Source organism: Odontomachus brunneus, unplaced genomic scaffold (assembly GCF_010583005.1).
Source record: "Odontomachus brunneus isolate Ranch 3 - 2012 unplaced genomic scaffold, Obru_v1 Obru_scaffold_207, whole genome shotgun sequence".
NCBI classification, from domain to species: Eukaryota; Metazoa; Arthropoda; class Insecta; order Hymenoptera; family Formicidae; genus Odontomachus; species Odontomachus brunneus.
The window spans coordinates 74,858-81,502 of NW_022639657.1; the positions used below are offsets into that span (position 1 = coordinate 74,858).

General features: G+C 32.3%; 1 protein-coding gene across 2 annotated transcripts in view; it reads right to left on the bottom strand.

Annotated features, from left to right (window-relative positions):
* The window catches only part of LOC116852216 (protein vav), a 64,083-nt gene extending 59,198 nt beyond the window's left edge, over window positions 1-4,885 (bottom strand). The window contains exon 1 of one of the 2 annotated variants that reach the window (XM_032832332.1): window positions 4,399-4,885. The gene's annotated coding sequence lies outside the window, so the exon portion shown is untranslated. The remainder of the gene's footprint in view (window positions 1-4,398) is intronic. The other variant, XM_032832329.1, reaches the window with a different exon arrangement.
* Between the last annotated feature and the right edge of the window lie 1,760 nt (window positions 4,886-6,645).

Below are 6,645 nucleotides of genomic sequence, written 5' to 3' on the forward strand. Positions count from 1 at the left end.
TGAACTTTACATTAAGAAATAACCTCCAAAAACAAAGAGGTATGTCGCTTTTGATGTTTTTACTTTATACAGGGTGTTTCCAAAAGATGGTGCCAAATTTTAGAGGTATGTAGTACTCGTTAAAACAAACCAAAAAGTCTTAATGAACAGTATTCCGAAAACCTTTTATTTCTGAGTTATGAAGCATTTTACTCTATGAAAAATAGAAAATAACTAAAATTTACAATAAATATTCAATGTGCCCTCCGTCCATTGCATTGATGAATGTTGCTAAACATTCTTCTACTTGGCTGTCGGCGATTCGGATAAGCTGCATGATACAAGCGTGCTGCTTTTGTAGCATTGCCCTTTGCTCTGCCATACATAAAATGAATATCCGTCATTTCAGAATTTATGTAAAAATTAGCCATTTTTCAGATAACATAAAACTAGACACGGTCCATAATCCAAAGTTGAACACAACAATCCCTGCGTAATTAGGTGGTCACATACGAGCGTCCGTGAATGAACTAAGAGACTTGGAAACTATTGTCAACAAATACGAAATAAACCTGGACTCTTTGATCTTCAATGACGAAACATGCCAAAATGTGTATTGACATGAGCCGAAGGCACATTGAACATTTATTGTAGATTTATTTTCTATTTTTCACAGAACAAAATGCTTCATAACTCAGAAATAAAAGGTTTTCGGAGTACTGTACATTAAGAGTTTTTGGTTTGTTTTACGAGTACTACATACCCCTAAAATTTGGTACCACCTTTTGGGAACACCCTGTATATATAATATACAGGGTGTTAGTTAAGTATGTTGCCATACTCAACAGAGCAATTCTATGGTTTATTTCAAGTAAAAAAGTTCATATAAACATGTGTCCTAAACGGTTTTAGTTTCCAAAATAAAAAAATTTAAACGTGTAGTAATAATATGTTTCATTTAGAACAGCTTCTTCTAGTACTGGTGTTCTAACTATCATAGGCTTTCCAAGATCAACAGTGTTCCTTACAAAAAAAACTCTTTTCTCGAAGATCGCGGTGAATATTCGCAAATGTTTTATGACATAGTAAATTGCGTTGGGGATATCTTTCTACATAAATACGCCTTGCCTCACGTGAGTTACCATTTGCAAGACCGTAGACATATCTGCCATTTCAAAATTTGTAAACTTAGGCATAATGAAACCGATTTTGATGAATTGAAACAATTTGGCCTGAAAACGTATGCACAAGCTACGCTAGCCGACCCGCAGCAACATCAGAACTGAAGTCTATTTTTTATTTTATGACTTTGACTTTGTCACTTTGTTTACGATAGTGCGAATGGTAATTCACGTAAAGCAAAGCAATATTTATGCAGGAAGATATCTCCAACGCAATTTATCGTTTCGTTAAACATTTGCGAATATTCACCTGTATTTCGGAAACTAATCCGTTTAGGACACATGTTTATATGAACTTTTTTACTTGAAATAAACAAAAAAATCGCTCCGTTGAGTATGGCAACATATTTAACTAACACCCTATATATGTGTGTGTATATACATATGGAGGGGAATTGCGTATACTTCCTGTAGAAAAAGTGTGTTCAAAATATGTGCGAGAGAGAAAGGTATACATTCCTATTCATTTTCTGTGCATATGCGCCGACATGCGTCAGTTGTTGCTGGGCTATAAAATTATTGGTTTCAATATTTTTTTTACTTGAATTCTATCAACTTTACCGAAAAATAGTAAAAAATAAAAATTGTTTATTTTCTTCTCATAGAGATCGGGGAATTTTTTCAGAATTTTGTATTAACTTTTTAGTACTGCATTTTTTGCGTTTTCTTGTATTTTCTTGAAATTATAAAAAGATAATACAAAATTCTGAAAAAATTCTCAGAACTCTATGAGAAGAAAATAACTTTTGAAAATAACTTTTGAATCTCCTGAAAATAACTTTATAATCTAACCTATCAACTTCAACGCATGCGCACAGAGGGCGATAGGAACATATAGCTTTCTCTCTCGCACACATTTTGAACATACTTTCGTGCAAGTATTCTCCCTCCATGTATATATGCTCTAAGCTTACGACTCTACTATTTCTATTGTAGACCCCGCTTAACTTTAATTTTAACCAGATTTAATACCCAATTCAGCAATGCGGCTAAAAAGAACAGACTAAAGATCGTATTTATATTTAACATTTAACTTTTTTGATATTATTTGGACCAGGAAGAAAAGAAAAAAAAATTACTTTTCAAGAATATAGATAAGAGTATTATATCCCATATAGCCACAAATAATCTTAAGGAAGACTGAAGGTACAGTAATAATAAGTTATCGAATAGAAAAAAAGAAAGTAGTATAATCATGATTCTCCACTGACTGTGTGTGCAATACAATAAACGATAATAAATAAAAAATGTTCTTTTTGTAATATTTAAATAATTTCAGGAACTTATATATGAATATTATATATTTTTACAAATATATATAAAAATAATCTTAAACTTAATAATCTTATCTTAATATCTTTAAGATATGTTATATAAAACAATGTCATAAAGACACCTTTAATTTAAACATAAACTTTTTAAAGATTATTAGAATATCTTTTTGACAAATTTATAAATCGTTTTTAAGACATCATATTGTTATCTGTGCGTGCGTGTGTGTGTGTGTGTGTAAGTGAGAAAGAGAGATATTAACATATTCACTACTAGTATCTCACACACACACACCCACACGCACATGCACACACACACACACAAAACACAATGATCTCTCACAAAAAATTAAGATCAAATATGTGTAATAGCAAATTTTTTTTTCTATAAACATTATTAAATTAAACTTGTTTTATAAAAGGAGGAACAAAGAATGAAGTAGCTGTAGAGAGAGTTTATCAAATAAATTAATAGAAGATGTGTTAGGGATGCTGAAGTCAATGACAAATTCTAGTAATATCAATAATACAGAGACAATCGTCATAACATAATCACGCTATCTTTTTTTGTATACAGAATTTATGTAAATATGTATTGCTTTATTTTACCATATTCAATTGAAAACCTAGCTACACACATGTGTAGAAATCTTTCTGCAAACTTTTCGGATATTTTTAAGCTTCTGAATTTAGTTGCGAAGGTACAGTGATGTTCTTCAAAAATTTTTTTGTTTGAAACATCCATATTTTGATATGTACAAACTGCAGAACTTTTATATTAGATGAATATTATATTGACAGCTTGAGATTTTACATTTGAAATCTTTTTTTCATTTTCACCACATATTAAGTAATACTCCTATTTATTTTTGTACATACTTTCATTGCTTAAAAGTATTTGTAATTCTGTACAATCAATATGATGTGAACTTTTAGAAAAATATCATTCTGTCAGTAGTTATCAACTTCAGCATCTTTTTAATATAGTGATCTTAAGTAAATATAAGATATTTTTCTGCTTATATATGTATATATGTATATGTATGTGTACATATATACATACATTTATATCTTGATAGATAATACTAACATAATTAAAAGCTGCTAAATATACTTCTTCAAATGTTACACAAATATATATATATATATATATATATATATATATATATGTTACATAAATATATTTAAGAACTAATTTCTGTATCTGTTTGTTTGAGATACACTTTATTTCTACTATTTATTTGTTACTTTTTATTTTTAAGTATAAATATGAATATATAATCTCACTTTAAATATAGAGAATATTAAAATAAGCTAATGCATTTTATTACCACAAATATTACCACAAATATTACAATCATACGCATCAGAAAAACTCACAACTTTCTTATAATTTATTGAACAACAAAGTTCTTTGAATGAAATTATAAATTGATGTGACTTGCATACATTTAAGAAATGTATGAGATTAAAGGCAATTTTGCAGGTGATCATTTGGTATAAACGATGTCTTTGAACTAGTTTATATAAAAAATTTAATATATGTATTAAATTTGCATCCCAAAACATCCTTTTTGAGGAAAATTTTATTCAATATCTATAGTTCATAATACATATACTATAAAGTATTGAATAAAATTTCCTCAAAAAGGACATTTTGGAATGCAACCTAAATATCTATATAGTATAAATGTCTAAAATACAGAAGCATCCTAGAGATATTTGAATATCTTACGGACATATTTTAAACATTTATGTTATATGATTATTTTATACATATATATATATATATATATATATATATATATATATATCAAATGTAAATTTGTTCCATGATAAATTGCTATATTTATCAAACGATCGCCAAAAAACGCCTTAAATTGCGAATGTAATAATTTCTATAACGCTTCCCAATCTCAAACATCAATCTCTAGGAAACAAGCAAGCAGTAACCAATAGTGACTAACCGAAAATTTGTTGATCGTCTTTTAGTCCATCAAAGTCCCGCCGCTGTCACCGTGTGGTCAGCGAACTGGAAGCAAGTCGCGTTGTATTCTATTTCTATTAATCGGGCTGCCGGTAAGAAACACTCAGTATGGTTTTCTACAGCAATGTTCGTCCATAATGCCATCATTACCACAGCATCTTTTCTTCACAAACTTGCGAGACAAAAGGAGCAAGAAGAAAAAGAGATAAGTAACGAAAACATAACATACACATTGTCACGACGATAGTTTCGTGATGTTGCACGCTATGCGTCATTCGTTCATGCTAGCGAGATTATCGCCACGTTCATCGCGAGCTATCACCGTCCGCATGTGTCCCAATGCAAGTCATCAGGCACGTCATAGTACCGCACTTTGCGAACACAAACAATAATCTATCTGATCGCCGATTACAACGCAAGCTATTCCTCGCAGGACCGGCCATAAACGTTTTAAGCACCCCGTACATTCGGATTAAAGCCGGTATTCATAGTCGAATCTTATTTCAAGACCGTCTTATGGCTTCTGCACACAGGACGCGGTAATGCTTGCCACGCGACAGCCAGTCAATATGTTGTTTTTCCGTAAGAGCTAGAAGGTTATTACGGAAAGCAGCATATTGATTGGCTGTCGCGCGAACTTCTGCCGCGCGACAAGTATTACCGCGTCCTATGTGCAGGAGCCATTAAGCAATGGCTGCGTTCAGCAGAGAAAGCTACTTTGCAACTGTTGTAAAATTCGTGAATCTGATTGGAGTATGCTCTTAATTTTGGTTGAATTCAAGAGTATGTACCAATCAGGGAGTCGATTGTGTATCTCAAAACAGAGTGAAAATGACAAAAGTGAGCAAATTTACTAGAATATTTGTAACTTCATTGGTCAATGCCTAGTGAATTTGTTCACTTTTGTAATTTTCACTTCGTTTCGAGATACACAATCGACCCCCAGATTCACGAATTTTACACAGTTGCAAAGCAGTTTTCTCTGCTGAACGCAGCCAATATCTTAAGATGCGAATACGGCTCTGTGATTGGTTTATGACATCTTAAGACAGTACTTAAGATGATCTTAAATATAAGATCGGACATTCATATGTACTTGACCGGAAAAAAACTCCGGTTGGAAAACTATTCTTTTAAATCGTTCGTATGAAGAGTTTTGAAGTGCAAATGAAAAGATTTGTGAGTCATTCTACTTGTAATTAATTGTTCTTTTTTGAACCATGTATTGAGCCGGAAATAATGACCGGAGGTAAATTAAATAAAGATTCGGTATAGTATCGTTTGTATTTCATATGAAGAGTTACAAAGTATTATTAAAAAGGTTTGTGAGTCATCCAGATAATTTTAGTTAAATATTAAAAAATCATGTATTTGGCCGAAATATCGATCTCAAGCACTGCTGTGAAAGTACCGTCAGGCATGATCGGTGTACTATCTAGTATTTCAATACTCCTGGTTCTTTTTCGGGTAATTATTAGCGTGTTCGACTGGCCCTGGGTTAATCGCTCCGAGAGCGATTAATGACGTCTCTACTAGTCAATCATAAAACTTATAAATACTTGTTCGACCAATAAACGTAGACTGAATAACCTAGTGGGTTAACCCAGAGCCGAACATGCTGGGCTGCGTTCAGAAACCTTACTCGGTGAGTAGAGTAACATTTAATTAGCCAATCAGGGTAAAAAGAACTAAGATTTATTTATCATGATTGGTTTATTAAAATAACTCTATCCATCGAGTTGGATTTCTGAACATAGCCCTGTGAGTATAATAAGACCTTTTTAGAATTTTATTTATTATATTTTTTTGCAGCTCTTTTAGTAAAAATATTTATTTTGACTCCAACATTGATAATCAATCAGGGGAGTCCGAAAAATATGCAAGTTATATATTGTTATGCAAATGGTTCCAAACGGTTTTCTGGCTAACCTTCAGTTCCTGGGCAATGGAATAAGTGCTCACATGCCGGTCCGACTCGACGATTTCCATGATTTTATCGACATTTTCGACGATTGGCCTACCAAAACGTGCCTCATCTTCGACGTCCATATTACCAGAACGGAATCGTTGGAACCACCGCTTTGCTGTTGCATTCGATACTGTATTGGGTCCATAAACAGCACAAATTTTTTTGGCCGCTTGCTCCGCCTTTTCACCTTGGTCGTAGTGGTACTAAGGAATGTATCGAATTTTCTCTTTTTTTACCTCCATTTTGGAACGTTGTAAC